This window comes from Schistocerca piceifrons, chromosome 1, assembly GCF_021461385.2.
Source record: "Schistocerca piceifrons isolate TAMUIC-IGC-003096 chromosome 1, iqSchPice1.1, whole genome shotgun sequence".
In the NCBI taxonomy this organism is placed as follows: domain Eukaryota; kingdom Metazoa; phylum Arthropoda; class Insecta; order Orthoptera; family Acrididae; genus Schistocerca; species Schistocerca piceifrons.
In genome coordinates, this window is record NC_060138.1 from 511,010,352 (window position 1) to 511,029,258 (window position 18,907).

An 18,907-nucleotide genomic window follows, 5' to 3' on the forward strand; every position below is an offset into this window, starting at 1 on the left:
ATCCCTGGAATTCTTGTGGACTAGAAAAGAGGCTCACATACTGTGAAGAACCTTCTGCTTTTACGGTATTGTAATCGAGACGTGTCAGGCGGCTCAGCACACAAACGTTATATGAGGACGACGTGTTCAAATGGTTCAAATGGCTCTGAGCACTATGGGACTTAACATCTGTAGTCATCAGTCCCCTAGACTGAGAACTACTTAAACCTAACTAACCTAAGGACATTACAAACATCCATGCCGGAGGCAGGATTTGAACCTGCGACCATAGCAGTCGCGAGGTTCCGGACTGAAGCGCCTAGAACCGCTCGGACACCGAGGCCGGCGAACGACGTGTCTGTGACCATATATATCAATATTAAAATAAAATAAAAAAAATACTCCTAAGCACTGTAAGTCCAAAGTAGTCGCCAAAAGATGGAACTAAGGTTTTGAAAAATTCATTCTATTAACGGATTACAATTAAACAGGACTTTGCATTACGATGCAACTATGTACACTAAGCGGTCAAAAGTATCCGGACACCCCCAAAAGCATACGTTTTTCATATTAGGTGCCTTGTGCTACCACCTACTGCCAGGTACTCTATATCAGCAACCTCAGTAGTCATTAGACATCGTGACAGAGCCGAATGAGACATTCCACGGAACTCACGGACTTCGAACGTGGTCAGGTGATTGGTTGTCGCTTGTGTCATACGTCTGTACGTGATATTTCGACACTCCTAAACATCCCTGTTTCCGATGTGATAGTGAAGTGGAAACATGGTGGGACACGTACAGCACAAAAGCGTACAGGCCGACCTCGTCTGTTGACTGACAGAGACCGCCAACAGTAGAAGAAGGTCGTAATCGGTAACAGGCAGACATCTATCTAGACCATCACACAGGAATTCCAAACTGCATCAAGATCCACTGGAAGTACTTTGTCAGTTAGGGGGGAGGTGAGAAAATTTGTATTTCATGGTCGAGACGCTGCTCATAAGCCACACATCACGCCGGTAATTGGTAAACGTTGCCTCGCTTGATGTAAGGAGCGTAAACATTGGACGATAGAACAGTGGACTAACGTTGTGTGGAGTGACGAATCACGGTACACAATGTGGCGATCCGATGGCATTGTGTGGGTATGGCGAATGCCCTCTGAACGTCATCGACAAGCGTGTATAGTTCCACCAGTAAAATTCGGAGGCAGTGGTGCTATGGTGTGGTCGTGTTTTTCATGAAGGAGGCTTGCACCCCTTGATGTTTTGCGTGGCACTATCACAGCACAGGGCTACAATGATGTATTAAGCGCCTTCTTGCTTCCCACGGTTGAAGAGCAATGGGGGATGGCGATTGCATCTTTCAACATGATCGAGCACCTGTTCATAATGCACTGCCTATGGTGGAATGGTTACACGACAGTTAACATCCCTGTAATGGACTGGCCTGCACAGAGTCCTGACTTGAATCCTGCAGAAATGCTTTGGGATGTTTTGGAAAGCCGACTTCGTGCCAGTCCTCACCGACGGACATCGATACCTTTCCTCAGTGCAGCACTCCGTAAAGAATGAGCTGCCATTACCCAAGACACCTTCCACCACCTGATTGAACGTATGTCATCAAGGCTAGGGGTGGACCAACACCATATTGAATTCCAGTGTTACCGACGGGGGGCGCCACGAACTTGTCACTTTCGGGCAGATGTCCGGATACTTTTAATCACATAGTGTATCTAAACTCATTCGGCACTTGCTGAGCGTTATCGATATTACAAAGTAAGAAAGTGGAAAATTTGTAGCACCTAATACTTTCTGTAGCGTAAGTTTCAAACTTCCCGGCTTACTTCGCTCAGCCAGAGGAAGAGCCTAGAGATTTCATTGCGAGAGCGCTTATTACAGTGCTCATTACGGTCTATGTCGGAATGAGAAAGAGTGCGAAACTAAAAATAACAAAGCACTGGACGCAATGACGCCTTGATAGGGATATTCATGTCACAGAGCCCTCATTAAAAGCAGATAGACGTTCCAACGCCGGCGCAAAGCTCTTGCCGGCTACAGCTTGTCTGAGTTGTTTTCGTGGTGGTTTCTCTGTACATCTTCGTCTGAGAAGAATCTTCGACCCCCAAAGTATTAGTTAAGGGACGGAAGGCGCGATAATTGCATGGAGAGAGATGAGGACTCTAGGGTGGGTGGTCGGGCCTGCCTCTTGAGATGGCGTAACTTCTGCGTTACATTTGCAATATGGAGACGTCCGTCATCATGAAGCATCGGTACCTCTTGTCGCAGTTTTCCCTAAGCTTTAGCCTTAATTGCAGTCCGTAATTTCTCCAGCGTTGCGCATTACCAATTCCAGTAATTGAGACAACAGGTTCCTTGAAATCAATAAGCAATGGGCGCCGATAATCAAACAACAGAGTGAGCATCACCTTTACAGCAGGTGGATGGCTGTTGAACTTCTTGGGACGAAGAGATTATGGATGCCATCGCTGCACCGTCGACGCTTTCACGATGGTGACACCAGCTTTCGTCGCGCTCAAGGAAAATGTTGCCTTCAGCACTGAAATGCATCACGTGCTTCAAACAGACATCCGGTATGTGTTTTCTTCGACATTCAAATATCGGGGTTTTGACTAGCTGCAGACCTTATGGTAGTCCAACTTCTGACGGATAATATGTTGTACGCTATCGACGGTGACGTCGAGATCCTTTGCAAGCGTGCGAATGGTTATGTGCCTGTCCCCCACAATCGCATCATCAGCCGCCCGCTTGTCGTTCATAACGGATGAGGCTGGCCTCCCAGATGGGCCGGCACCTTGTGCCGAAACGCAACTGGCACGTGAACTTGGCACACCGTTCTACAGTGATGGTTTTCGACAGACGCGCTGCCCCATACACATTCTTCGTTCTCCGATGGATGTCTACCTGTGTTTCTCCTTCGGCAGCCGAGGAAAGAATAACAGCATGTTGTTTCTCTCGGACGCATTTGGTAATAACGTCGTCACAGTTCACGTTTCAGCGTTTACCGCACGCACGCTGGAGAAGTACGAATGCCACACTAATCCCTTACCTACATGTCGGTGCTTATATACCTGCATCGGAGTACCACTACGTTGCATAAAAGCAGCAACAACGCCCTCAGACGGAAATTATTTGATCACTCCTCATGTTTAAAAAAAACTTTTTTGTTTGTTAACGAAGGGAAATAGGAAGAAATATTGCCAATCACAATGAATTTCAACGTGTTGTGATAGAAGACTAAATACGGTGTGTTTTCTTCCTTGTTTGTATTAAACGACTCCCCTCCTTCACTTCAGCTTACTTTAATCTGTAGGAAAAATCGAAGAAAACAAACTGCAAACATTCTACTCCATAAACTACATTGGGGTAATTCAATCGAAGTATATTGCGTTAGCTCAGATATTTGCGTTCGACGTATAAGGTTTTTCCTGTCAACGAAGTGGTCATAAGAGAGAGGCCGAAAATTCGAGTTACTCAACAATTGGGAAGAAAATCGACCATGTCATGCCAAAGTCTAAGATCACTTCAGCGAAGGGATGAAATTGTCCTCTGTATGACAATGAAGATAAGTCATATTATAAATCTGCTGTTAAGAAATCTGCAAAATTTTATCACTGCAGCACAACATTCTCTTATCGAATGCACAGCACTTGCAGAAACTGCAAATTATGAGGGTTGGAGTCAGCGATGTCGAAGTCGTAAGATACTCTTAGCAGTGCCAGTTGTGTTAACAGTTCGAGCGGCGCGGTCTATTGCCCGACGAATTTATATCAGTTCTGAAGTTAATGCCGTGAAGTGTTTCCTTCAGTTTAGAAATCGAGCTGAACTCACGAGGGCTTAAGTCAGGGGAGTGCAGTAGGTGGTACAGCACTTAGCAGCCCCATCAGCCAAACAAATCAGTAACAGGTTGAAACACGTATGTTGTGTGGCGGCGATGGCGAGGCATTGCAAAATCTCTGACCAGAGAGCCATTTATCGTGGTTAGTCTGCGCTTGACCGCGCGAGTGTTGCGAGTAGTACGCTAGTAGTCGTCATGCAGAGCAGTCGGTCAGTAGTAGCAGCCCAGTGCAGTTGTGTGATGTAGTCTGTCGGCAGTAGTGGTCTAGTCCTGTCACGGTCGCGAGCGGAACGCAGTCGGCGAGCGTCGACATGGCATTCTGGTCAAGATGCTGAATGAGGTATATTGTTAATGTAGGTAACCATCAGATAACGTGAAGTTTATTTATTGTAATTAATTTTGAACAAGTGCCCCAATAATAATTTTGATTTCAAAGCAATTTTTAACAAAAAAATCATTTAATTGAACCAACGATTTCCTTCCATTTCCCTTAAAGAAAAGTTTCAGTTAAATTTCAAAAAAAAAAAAAATTATTTGCAATGCAGTTCCTCCAAGCCGTGGGCAACAATAAGAGCAGAAATTTGACATGCAGTTATACTGAGGTAAGAATTTAATTATGATTTTTGCACAGGGCCAAAGACCGGTATTTCGGTTTAATTGAGTTATCATTATCACTGAGATTTTCTTATCACTGAATTGACTTTCATTTTTTTTGTGAGGAACTTATACTTGGGTCAGATTGCGATTCTCATTTTTTTATTGTCATTAAATTTAATTGCTAGAGAGGTTACGCTCTGGTCCCATTACTATTAAATATTGTCTTTTTAAAATTTTTGTGGGGAGGTTACAAGGTGCTTGAGCATTGTCCTGTAAAATGATGGCCAGGGCCTACAGAAAGTGTCGTCACTTCTGTCTCTAAGCTGGTCGTAGGTTGTGTTCCAAAACTGAACAGCATAGAGCTAGAAGTGATGACACTTTCTGGAGTACCTGACCATCATTTTGCGGCACAATGCTCAAACACGTACAGTGCAAGCTGATACTGATTTGTTTGACTGATGTGGCTGATAAGTGCTATACCACCTACTGCACTCCCCTGACACGGGGGCTTGTAAACTGAAGGAAACACTTCGCGAAATTCGCTTCAGAACTGATACAAATTCGTCAGGCAATAGACCGCGCCGCTACATCTACATCTACATACATACTCCGCAATCCACCATACGGTGCGTGGCGGAGGGTACCTCGTACCACAACTAGCATCTTCTCTCCCTGTTCCACTCCCAAACAGAACGAGGGAAAAATGACTGCCTATATGCCTCTGTACGAGCCCTAATCTCTCTTATCTTATCTTTGTGGTCTTTCCGCGAAATGTAAGTTGGCGGCAGTAAAATTGTACAGCAGTCAGCCTCAAATGCTGATCCTCTAAATTTCCTCAGTAGCGATTCACGAAAAGAACGCCTCCTTTCCTCTAGAGACTCCCAGCCGAGTTCCTGAAGCATTTCCGTAACACTAGCGTGATGATCAAACCTACCAGTAACAAATCTAGCAGCCCGCCTCTGAATTGCTTCTATGTCCTCCCTCAATCCGACCTGATAGGGATCCCAAACGCTCGAGCAGTGCTCAAGAATAGGTCGTATTAGTGTTTTATAAGCGGTCTCCTTTACAGATGAACCACATCTTCCCAAAATTGTACCAATGAACCGAAGACGACTATCCGCCTTCCCCACAACTGCCATTACATGCTTGTCCCACTTCATACCGCTCTGCAATGTTACGCCCAAATATTTAATCGACGTGACTGTGTCAAGCGCTACACTACTAATGGATTATTCAAACATTACAGCATTCCTTTTCCTATTCACCTGCATTAATTTACATTTATCTATATTTAGAGTTAGCAGCCATTCCTTACACCAATCACAAATCCTGTCCAAGTCATCTTGTATCCTCCTACAGTCATTCAACGACGACACCTTCCCGTACACCACGGCATCATCAGCAAACAGCCGCACATTGCTATCCACCCTATCCAAAAGATCGTTTACGTAGATAGAAAACAACAGCGGACCTACCACACTGCCCTGGGGTACTCCAGATGATACCCTCATCTCTGATGAACACTCACCATCGAGGACAACGTACTGGGTTCTATTACTTAAGAAGTCTTCGAGCCACTCACATACTTGGGAACCAATCCCATATGCTCGTACCTTAGGAGTCTGCAGTGGGGCACCGAGTCAAACGCTTTCCGGAAGTCAAGGAATATGGCACCCGTCTGATATCCTTCATCCATGGTTCGCAAGATATCATGTGAAAAAAGGGCGAGTTGCGTTTCGCAGGAGCGATGCTTTCTAAAGCCGTGCTGATGTTAAGTATATTGGTCTGTAATTTTGAGGGTCCGTCCTTCTACCCTTCTTATATACAGGCGTTACCTGCGCTTTTTTCCAGTCGCTCGGGACTTTACGTTGGGCAAGAGATTCGCGATAAATGCAAGCTAAGTAAGGAGGCAATGCAGTAGAGTACTCTCTGTAAAACCGAATTGGAATCCCATCAGGACCTGGCGATTTATTTATTTTAACCCATTCAGCTGCTTCAAAACCCCAGGGATGTCTATCACTATGTCCTCCTTACGGGAATCTGTACGAGACTCAAACGGCGGTATGTTTGTACGATCCTATTGCGTAAAGGATTTCTCAAATGCTAAATTTAAAATTTCAGCTTTCGTTTTGCTGTCTTCCGTTGCCAGGCCAGACTGATCAGTGAGTGACTGGATGAAAGCCTTCGACGCGCTTACCGATTTTACGTAAGACCAGAATTTCCTTGGGTTTTCAGCAAGGTCTTTTGCTAAGGTATGACGGTGGTAGTGGTTGAATGCTTCGCGCATCGCTCTTTTTACAGCAGCACGAGTCTCTACTAACTCTTGCCTGTCCTCATTCTCCCGACATTTCTTGTACCGCGAGTGCAACTGCCTTTGCTTCCTGAGCATTCTCCGAATTGCGCTGTTAGACCAAGGTGGGTCTTTTCCGTCCGTAACCCACTTTTTCGGCAAATACTTGTCCAAAGCGTGATTTACAATGTGTTTAAAATTTGCCCATTTGCCCATAATTCTTCCACGTCCATCGTACTGGAAGTAAATGAAGTCGATTCATTTACTAAGTGGGATGCTAACAACTGCTTATCTGCCTCTCCTCGCCTTCTTGACCGACTTTTTAACTTTCGTAATCATAGTCGTAATGACAACATCATGATCACTAATTCCTGTCTCAACACTGACACCGTCGATGAGGTCTGGTCTGTTCGTGGCTACCAGATCTAAAATATTTCCATTACGCGTAGGCTGTCGATTTAGCTGCTCAAGACAATTTTCGGATAATGTGTTCAAAAGTATTTCACACGACGGCTTGTTTGTACCACCTGTAATGAATCTAGGTAGGTTGAAGTCGCCTCCGACTATTGTAGCATGTTCCGGATACTTCTGCGATACAGAATGTAGACTCCCTTTGAATGATTCTAGAACTGTCACGGTGGAACCTGGTGGCCGGTAATAACACCCCACAATTAACTTTATTACCCCTAGCCCTGTTAAACGTGTCTAGATAACTTCACAATCACACTCTACTTCGACCACAGTAGATACAATATTTTTGTCAACACAACTTCGCAATCACACTCTACTTCGACCTCAGTAGACACAATATTTTCAGTAGACACAATATTTTTGTCAACACAACTTCACAATCACACCCTACTTCGATCTCAGTAGACACTATATTTTTGTCAACACAACTGGCACTACTAAGAGTATCCTACGACTTCCACATCGCTGGCAACGGGTTATACACAAGGCTGGTGACTACTTTCAAGATCAGTAAAACTTTGAAACACGTATCTATTTTGTACGAGCTGTAAATAAATAGTTGCCTCTATTAAAGTGCCAACCTTCTTATATGCCTTCCTGCTCAAGAAACTTATTTCCCCCAACACAGCTGGAACTCTTCAGACTACACCGACACTTGTTGCTAATTTCGTAGGGCTCATTACGAATGCATAAAACACGCCTTAAATATTATTATCTGAACAACGATCGTCACAAAAAATTGTGCGTCAGCAGTCTTCTGTCAGGAACTATCTATGCACTTACTAAATTTATTAATGATGAATTGTATATCAGTTATCCACAAGTCCAAACTGTCATTGATTCGAAAATTGGAGTCACATGGCTCTGGATAGAAGTGCTTGTTGGAGAGTCTATGTGGTACGGTATAGCCCTAAGCCACTAAATCCATTTTTAACTTTGTCTATCAGAGGCAACTGCCGATTTTGTTTATTTGGTCATGTCTCAAAAGAATACACATAGTTGACAACGCTGACTGACCATTACCTAACATACAAGAACTTGCAGGTCAACGGTGTTAGCGTACTGCATCCCAAAAACAAACGGATTGATTTCTGATAGAGTTATCAACACTAAAAAAAAAAATCAGCTATGGAGACAAAGTGTGGAAAAATAAATTGTTTCTTTGCGCGTGCGTCAGACACGTAATTGGTGGCCCCGTTGACGTGACGCTATGAATCTCTTGTTGGAGCCGGCCGCTGTGGCCGAGGGGTTCTAGGCGTTTCAGTCAGGTTCGAATCCTGCCTCGGGTATGGATGTGTGTGATGTCCTTAGGTTAGTTAGGTTTAAGTACACTACCGACCATTAAAATTCCTACACCACGAAAGATGACGTGCTACAGACGTGAAATTTAACCGACAGGAAGAAGATGCTGTGATATGCAAATGATCAGCTTTTCAGAGCTGGGGCCGGTGGCGACACCTACAACGTGCTGACATGAGGAAAGTCTCCAACCGATTTCTCATCAGAAACAGCACTTTACCGGCGTTGCCTGGTGAAACGTTGTTGTGATGCCTTGTGTAAGGCGTTTCCGAATTTGATAAAAGTCGGATTGTAGCCTATCGCGATTGCGGTTTATCGTATCGCGACATTTCTGCTCGCGTTGGTCGAGATCCAATGACTGTTAGCGGAATATGGAATCGGTGGGTTCAGGAGGGTAATACGGAACGCCGTGCTGGATCCCAACGGCCTCGTATCACTAGCAGTCGAGATGACAGGCATCTTATCCGCATGGCTGTAACGGATCGTGCAGCCATGTCTCGATCCTTGAGTCAACAGATGGGGACGTTTGCAAGACAACAACCATCTGCACGAACAGTTCGACGACGTTTGCAGCAGAATGGACTTTCAACCCGGAGACCATGGCCGCGGTTACCCTTGACGCTGCATCACAGACAGGAGCCCCTGCGATGGTGTACTCAACGACGAACCTGGGTGCACGAATGGCAAAACGTCATTTTTTCTGATGAATCCAGGTTCTGTTTACAGTATCATGATGGTCGCATTCGTGTTTGGCGACATCGCGGTGAATGCACATTGGAAGCGTGTATTCGTCATCGCCATAGTGGCGTATCACCCGGCGTGATGGTATGGGGTGCCATCGATTACACGTCTCGGTCACCTCTTGTTCGCATTGACGGCACTTTTAACAGTGAACGTTACATTTCAGATGTGTTACGACCCGTGGCTCTATCCTTCATTCGACCCTGCGAAACCCTATATTTCAGGAGGATAATGGACGGCCGTATGTTGCAGGTCCTCTACAGGCCTTTCTGGATACAGAAAATGTTCGACTGCTGCCCTGGCCAGCACATTCTCCAGATCTCTCATTGAAAACATCTGGTCAATGGTGGCTGAGCAACTGGCTCGTCACAATACGCCAGTCAGTACTCTTGATGAACTGTGGTATCGTGTTGAAGCTGCAAGGGCAGCTGTTCCTGTACACGCCATCCAAGCTCTGTATGACTCAATGCCCAGGCGTATCAAGGCCGTTATTACGGCCCGAGGTGGTTGTTCTGAGTACTGATTTCTCAGGACCTATGCACCCAAATTGCGTGAAAATTTAATCACGTGTCAGTTCTAGTATAATATATCTTTCCAATTAATACCCGTTTATCATCTGCATTTCTTCTAGGTGTAGCAAATTTAATGGCCAGTAGTGTAGTTTTAAGTCTAGGGGACTGATGACCTCAGATGTTAAGTCCCATAGTGCTTAGAGCCATTTGAACCATTTGAACTCTTGTTGTAGGCTGTACACATTGCGCAGAGCCAAACACACTGCGCTACAAAACCGAAGGAAGAGTTAGATACAGTAACGTATCAAATAAATAACTCGGTAGGAATGAGTGAAAGTGCGGGAATATATTGTCGGAGATCTCCGAGTACGCACACAGGAAGCTGGACGTTACATGACGTTTGGGGAGCGTGATTATAGCGTCAACTGGGGGTCCCCGCAACAAGAGGCAGTTAGAGGAACGGAAAATTGTTTGTCAATCAGCAAGCAGTTACGGTGCACTGTGCTGGTATTCTTCATTACAGCATAAGAGAATGCGTTGCCGTCCGTGGTGATAAACACACCCTATTAAGATCTGTTCCGGCGTAACCACAGACACCGGAACGAAGGTGCGAAACGAAAGATCAGAGGAGGCAGTGAAGAAACGGCGGCCAATGGTGCGCGGAATCGGACCGCGCTTAGCCAGGGGCGCCCCCTACAACAGTTGCATATAAATTCGGCTCGAGTCTGCAACGTGATTAGTGCTCCACTGTCAGATGAAATGTTTCCTTCGACTCTGTGTATACCAAGAACTGTACTGTTTTCATGACGCCTCTCGCTAGCGATATTTACTGTAACGAAAGTTAAATATTGTTAGTTTGCTTTCTGAAAATAAAACTACTAATGTTATTTGTTTAAAATTGTTGTACAGCATTCCGAGAACGCTGCATCCTGTAGGCACTTTATTAGCGACTAGAGGGCGAGACTCCCCAAGAACCGAGTCCCGTCTTTTCTAATGTCCAGAGAACCATCATAAATCGGGGTGATTTCAGTGTAATTACGTCTTTGAAGAACAGTGCGATTTCTGCCCTTCTTACTATTTCTTTCAGTTACTTTCTGCACTAGGCTGTCACAGTTCTTTCTACAATTTGTGATCAAAAGCATCCGGACACCTGGCTGAAAATGACTTACAAGTTCGTGGTACCCTCCATCAGTAATGCTGGAATTCAATATCGTGTTTGCACACCTGTAGCCGTGATGACAGCTTCCACTCTCGCAGGCATACGTTCAATCAGGTGCTGGAAGTTTTCTTGGGAAATGGCAGCCCAATCTTTACGGAGTGCTGCACTGAGGAGAGGTATCGATGTCGGTGTCGGTGGTGGCACGAAGTCAGCATTCCCAAACATCCCAAAGCTGTTCTATAGGATTCAAGTCAGCACTCTCTGCAGGCCAATCCATTACAGGGATGTTATTGTCGTGTAACCACTCCACCACAGGCCGTGCATTATGAACAGGTGCTCGATCGTGTTGAAAGATGCAATCGCCATCTCCGAATTGCTTTTCAACAGTGGGAAGCAAGAAGGTGCTTAGAACATCAATGTAGCCCTGTGCTGTGATGGTGCCACGCAAAACAACAAAGGGTGCAAGTCCCTTCCATGAAAAACATGACCACACCATAACACCACCGCCTTCGAATTTTACTGTTGGCACTACATACGTTGGCAGATTACGTTCGCCGGGCATTCGCCATACCCACACCTTGCCATCGGATCGCCACATTGTGTACCGTGATTCGTCACTCCACACAACGTTTTTCCGATGTTCCATCTTCCAACGTTTACGCTCCTTACACCAAGCGAGGCGTCGTTCGGCATTTATTTGCATGCGTTATGAGCAGCCGTTCGGCGATGAAATCCAAGTTCTTTCACCTCCCTCCTAACTTTCATAATACTTGTAGTGGAACCTTATGCAGTTTGGAATTGCTGTGTGATGGTCTGGATAAATGTCTGCTTATTACACAATGCGACCCTCTTCAATTGTCGGCGGTCTCTGTCAGTCAACAGACTGTACGTGTCCCTTCACGTTTCCACTTCACTATCACATCGGAAATAGTGGACCTAGGGATGCTTAGGAGTGTGGAAATATCGGGAACAGACGTATGACAGGAGTGACACCCAATCACCTGACCACGTTCGAAGTCCGTGAGTTCCGCGGAGAACCCCATTCTGCTCTCTCACGATGTCTTATGACTACTGAGGACGCTAATATGAAGTACCTGGCAGTAAGTGGTAGCACAATGTACCTAATATAAAACTTATGTTTTACGGGGTGTCCGGATACTTTTGATCACATAGTGTACTTATTGTCTAAGTTTCATCGAGTTATGTGTACGTGACAGTGGAACATCATTCGAAAGTTACTTTCGTCCTTAAAGTATTGCACGCCATTGTATATTGGACGAGTATCCAAGGCGAAAAAATTTGGACCAGGACCCTTTTGCCGAACTCAGTTTGAAGCCCGTTTAACTAGAAACGGTCGTGTACCGTGCATACATTTTCAAAATGAGCTGAAGAATATGATCTAGGCCCCTCATACTTCATTTATTCCTTGAGGTATGGTTCACTGCGATTATGTCAAGGATAATGCGAAGATTTAACGGCAGCCAAAATAAAACATATAACATCACAGTTCCTATGGATAGTCAGTGCAATGCAAAGACTGAGTCTACTGGATTGGTGCTTAGTAATGTGAAGCGTTGGGTTGTAGATGAAGACTGCGTGGTAACAATTATGGTACCTCACTTACTATTAATTATTGAAATGAACATGGCCAGTCAACATGCTGATATCAGGCGAGCTGTCCTACATTAATGCAAATTACATTTGAATAACAGTATCCAGGCAATCGTGTGTCATTTGGATAAGGCTGCTGAAATGTGATTTTTAGAGGTAAATGAAGACAAGAAAGGTATGAACAAGAATATACTAGCAGGGGTGATGTTGCTGATGACACCTTGCTGCTATGAAACACACAGTGCTTATTTAATTAGTGAATAGTAATCGAAGCCGTTAACTGTGAAATTTGTCGTATCTTATACCGTAATCTAATTCCCTTTTCTTTTAATTTTTGCAGAGATTCATCTGTCTTTAAACCACGTGTATGTATTCAGCTACATCTTCTTATTATTTCGATACCGCTACATCATTTAGATTACAGTGAATACTGTTCATAAACTCCTGAATGCAGCAAACCCTATTTTAACCGCCTGCTTTCGACGTCCTTCATGGAAAGAAATTTTGGCTGAAGCCGCTCTTTCATGTATAATTCAACTTGTTTAAGTGAAATTTACTGCTGCTACCCCGAGACGGGCGACCTTCTTCGCTGCTATCTGGGCGGCGAACGTTTCTTTTTCTTTTCTAACTACGTCTCATATATTCCTTTAAAACTACAGGAAACATTGTCAGATTCTCGGTGAAAAGTCCTTACCACATGAACTCTTAACAAATGAGTGACCACTCTTTCTCGTGATAATTTTGTTAGATTTACTTCATCTATAATTCTGTGATAAACTGAATTCTACATCACTTTAACTAATAAAATGTCCGGTACCAATGGTTATATTTTTTAAGCACGTATGAGTTTAAACTTAGTTGCTATGAGTAAAAGATTATTTGAGGCGCCATACAGAATAGTTTGCGATTGTCTGAACGATGCTGTTACATATTGTTTCCCCACCTACGCACATACAGGGCGTAATTGAATTCCCTTTACAGACTTTGAGGACAAGTTCCGTACAACAGAAAAAGAAAAAATATTTAGTAAGCATTGGCTCTAAAATACATGCTTATGCCTTGTTCAGCAGAAGAGATGTTTTTCTCAGTAGCGAAGATGAGCAGGTGCTCAAATGTATGCATTTTAGAGCAGAAATTTACTACATATTTTTTTCTTGTTTTGATGTAAAAACCTGTCCCCAAAGCCCCTAAAGGGAATGTAATTCCATTCTCCACATATTTAATCAATAGTCCACCGTAAGGTGCATGGCAGAGGGTACATTTACCACTGCTAGTCATTCCCTTTCCTGTTCACCTATCAAATTAAACGAGGGAAAAATGGCTGTCTACATGCATCTGTAGTAGCCCAGATTTCTCGTATCTCGTCTTCGTGGATCTTATGGAAAATAACGTTTTTGGCAGAAAAAAATTGTTCAAATGGCTCTGAGCAGTATGGGACTTAACTTCTTAGGTCATCAGTCCCCTAGAACTTAGAACTACTTAAACCTAACTAACCTAAGGACATCACACACATCCATGCCCGAGGTAGGATTCGAACCTGGGACCGTAGCGGTCACGCGGCTCCAGACTGTAGCGCCTAGAACCGCTCGGCCCCTCCGGCCGGCTTTGCTTTTGTTGATGTTGATCTTAAATCCTCCTTTCAAGCCATTGTCTAATCCGTTCAACTGCTCTTCTAGGTCCTTAGCTGTCTCTGACTGAATTACAATGTCATCGACAAACCTCAAAGTTTTTATTTCTTCTCCATGGATTTTAATTCGCACTCCAAATTTCTTTTGTTTCCTTTACCGCTTGCTCAGTATATATAGGGTGGTCAGAAAATGTCTGAAACGCTTGTCATGATGTTGGAGGGCAGATTGTACTGAGATATAAATGTTAAGAAAAAATTCGATTCCGAGTTATTAAGCACTGAATGTAGCCAATCGGGGCGTCGCGCGCTCACATTCACGCGGCCTGCCAGGGGCGGTGTTACTTAACGAGTGCTTTGATTGGTTAGCAGAAACTTGAATGCGCGCGCGTAACGACCTTATTGGCTAACTTCAATGCTAAATAACTCGGAAACGGCGCAACGCATCGCATTTTTTTTTTTTTTTTGACATTCATATCTCAGTACAATCTGCCCTACAACATCACGACAAGCGTTTCAGACATTTTCTGACCACCCCTACTGCTTCCCTTTCAAGCCCCTCGACTCTTATAACTGCCAGTTGGTTTCTGTACAAATTGTACATAGCCTTTCGCTCCCTGTATTTGACCCCTACTACCTTCAGAATTTGAATGAGAGTATTACAGTCAACATTGTCAAAAGCTTTCTCTAAGTCTACAAATGCTAGAATCGTGGGTTTGCCTCTCCTTAATCTATCTTCTAAGATACGTCGTAGGCTCAGTATTGCCTCACGTGTTCCAACATTTCTATGGAATCCGAACATCTTCCCCGAGGTCGGCTTTTACCAGTTTTGCCATTAGTGTGTAAAGAGGTCGAGTCAGCATTTTGCAGCTGTGACTTATTAACCTGATAGTTCCGTAATTTTCACACCTGTCAACACCTGCTTTCTTTTGGATTGGAATTATTATATTCTTCTTTAAGTCTGACGGTATTTCGCCTGTCTCCATACATCTGGCTCACCAGATGGTAGAGTTTTGTCAGGGCTGGCTCTCCCAAGGCTATCAGTAGTTCTAATGGATTGTTGTCTGCTCCAGGGCCTTATTTCGACATAGATCTTTCAGTGCTCTGTCAAATTCTTCACACTGTATCGTATCTCCATTTTATCTTCACCTACGTCCTCTTCCATTTCCATAAAATTTCCCCTGAGTACATCGCCCTTGTACAAACCCTCTATGTACATCTTCCATCTTTCTGCTTTCTCTTCTTTGCGTAGAACTGGTTTTCCGTGTGAGCTCTGGTATTCATACAAGTGATTCTCTTTTCTCCAAAGGTCCCTTCAGTTTTACTGTAGGCAGTATGTCTCTTACCCCTAACGATATATGCCTCTACATGCTTTCTTTGTTCTCTAGCCATCTCTGGTTAGCCATTTCAGACTTCCTGTCGTTCTCATTTTTGAGACGATTGTATTCCTTTTTACCTGCTTCATTTATTACATTTTTATATTTTCTTCTTTCATCAATTAAGTTCTATTCTGTTACCCAAGAATTTCTTTCACCTCTCGTCTTTTTACCTGCTTGATTCCCTGCTGTCTTCACTATTTCACCTCTTCTTCTGTCGTATTCCTTTGCCCTGTTCTTGTCAATCGTTCCGTAATACTTTCTCTGAAACTCTCTACAACCTCTTGTTCTTACAGTTTATTCAGATCCCATCCCCTAAAATTCCCACCTTTTGGAGTTTCTTCAGTTTTAATCTACAGTTCATAACCAATAGATTGTGGTCAGAGTCCATATAAAGGGATTATTTCAATCGTGGTATAAGTCCATTTTTGTTCATTCTCAACTGCAGATTTTTCGGCACTCATTTAGTTTTAGGACTCTGTTCTCAGAATGAACAAAAATGGACTTGTACCATTATTGAAATAAGCCCTTCATATCTGCCCCTGGAAATGACTTACAATTTAGAACTGGTTCCTATATCTCTGTCTTCCCATTATGTAATCTATCTGAAACCTTGCAGTGTCTCCAGGCGTCTTCCATGTATACAACCTTCTTTCATGATTCTTGAACCAAGTGTTAGCTATTATTAAGTTATGCTCTGTGCAGAATTCTACCAGGCAGCTTCCTCTTTTATTTCTTACCCCCAATCCATATTCACCTACTACGTTTCCTTCCCTTCCTTTTCCTACTATCGAATTCCAGTCAACCATGACTATTAAATTTTCGTCTCCCTTCACTATCTGAATAATTTCTTTTATCTCATCATACATTTCATCAATTTTTTCGTCATCTGTAGAGCTAGTTGGCGTATAAACTTGTACTACTGTGGTAGGCGTAGGCTTCATGTCTATTTGGCCACAATAATGCGTTCACTATGCTCTTTGTAGTAGCTTACCCGCATTCCTATTTTTCTATTCGTTATTAAACCTACTCCTGCATTACCCCTCTTTGATTTTGTATTTATAACCCTGTATTCACCTGACCAGGAGTCTTGTTCCTCCTGCAACCGAACTTCACTGATTCCCACTATATCTAACTTTAACCTATCCATTTCCCTTTTTAAATTTTCTAATCTACCTGCCCGATTAAGGGGTCTGACATTCCACGCCCTGATCCGTAGAACGCAGGTTTTCTTTTTCCTGATAACGACGTCCTCCTGAGTAGTCCCTGTCCGGGAATCCGAATGGGGGACTATTTTACCTCCGGAATATTTTACCCAATAGGACGCCATCATCATTTAACCATACAGTAAAGCTGCATGCCCTCGGGAAAAATTACGGCTGTAGTTTCTCCTTGCTTTCAGCCGTTCGCCGTACCAGCACACAAGGCCGTTTTGGTTAACGTTACAAGGCCAGATGAGTCGATCATCCAGACTGTTGCCCCCGCAACTACTAAAAAGGCTGCTGCCCCTCTTCAGGAACCACACGTTTGTCTGGCCTCTCAACAGATACCCCTCCGTTGTGGTTGCACCTACGGTGCGGCTATCTGTACCGCTAAGGCACGCAAGCCTCCCCACCAACGCCAAGGTCAATGGTTCATGGGGAGGACTCTCTCAATATTGGTTCCCAAAATGAAAGTCTTCTTCGCTTCATGAATTCCTATTTGAGTTTGCGGAACATTTCCGTAATATCCTCATCTTGACCGAACCTAATGGCAACAAATTAGCAGCAAGCAGTGAGTCGCATCTGCGTTCTGCATGCCGTCTCCTTAATATACGAGCTACATTTTCCCCCAATAAACCGAAGTAGATCATTCACCCTCCTTACAACCAACCTTACGTTCTCGCTCAGCTTCACGTCGCTTTGCAACGTTACATGTAGATACTTTATCAACGCGACTGTTAAACAGCATAGCAAAAATACTGCATTGTAACATTATAGCATTGATTTTATTACTCAGCTGCTTTAATATTTAGTGTAAGCTGTCATTAATCACAGCAAATAGAAATTCTATCCAAGTCATTCAGTGAACTCCTATAGTCACTCAGAGACGATACTTCCACGTATGCTTCAGCTTAACCAGCAGTGATCTTATCCATCTAATCGTTTTTGTAGATAGAGAGAGAGGTGCTCATACTTCCCTGGGGCGCTTCCGACGGTACCTTTGTCTCTGGCGAACGTTAGTCATCCAGGAAAACTAACTGGGTTCTGTTACTTGAAAGATCCTCTAACTACTCACATATCTCAGAACCTATTCCGTAAGGTTGGTCCTTATTGCCCTTTATCAGACATCTTCCGGAAATCTAGGAATATAGAATCTGCCTGCTGCTCTTTATTCATGTTTCGTAAGATACTGTGGGAGAAAAGGGCAAGCTGAGTTTTGCACTAGCGGTGCAAAATGGGTGTTGACTTATGGACAGAAACTTTTCTGTCTAAAGGAAATTTATTATATTCGAACTAAGAATATGTTCAAGAATTGCGCAGCAAACCGACATTAAGGTTATTGGTCTGTGATTTTGTGCGTTCTATCTCTTATTCAGCGCTTTATTTCCAGTCGCTTGACACTTGTCGCTAGACGATTAATACAAGTTGAGATGGGGTCAGTGCCGACGACTACTATTGTAAAACAGAATTCGGGGTCCATCTGGACCTGGCGACGCATCTGTTTTCGACTCTTTCAGCTGATTTTCAACGCTGTTCCACGTTTATTTCCACGTCCTCCATACGGGAGTTTGCTCAGCAGTCAAAAACAGTGGTATGTCTGCAGATCGTCCTGTGTGAATGATTTTTTAAGCGTAAATTTTAAAAACTGAGCTTTCCTTTTGTTGTTGCCACACCATACTGATCAATGACTGACTGAATAGAAGCCTTCGACTCGCTTACTGATTTTATGTTGCGGCAGAATGTTCGAAGATTGTCGGCAAGATCTTTCGTTAAAATATGAGATTCAAAATTGTTGTATGCACCACGTTCTGATCTCTTTATAGATGCACGAATTTCTACTAACTTTTACCTGCAAAAATTCCTGCGTTATTTTTTGAATCGAGTGTGCAACAGTCTCTGTTGTCTCAACATTTTACGAATTTTTGTCCATCCTTAATCCATTAACTCGACACATATTTCTCCTGAGCGCGATTTACAATACACTTAAACTTTACACATAATTCCTTTAAGTTCTTCATATTAGAATTACACTATACGACGTCCATTCACTGTCTAAGTAAAAGGTGGCGGACAATGATGATCTGCCCTTTCCAGCACAGGAACTCTCCTAGCCTTATCGATTTGTTTATTAACTTTTGTAACCATTGTGGCTGTGATGACTACGTGATTGCTAATTCCTGCTTCTA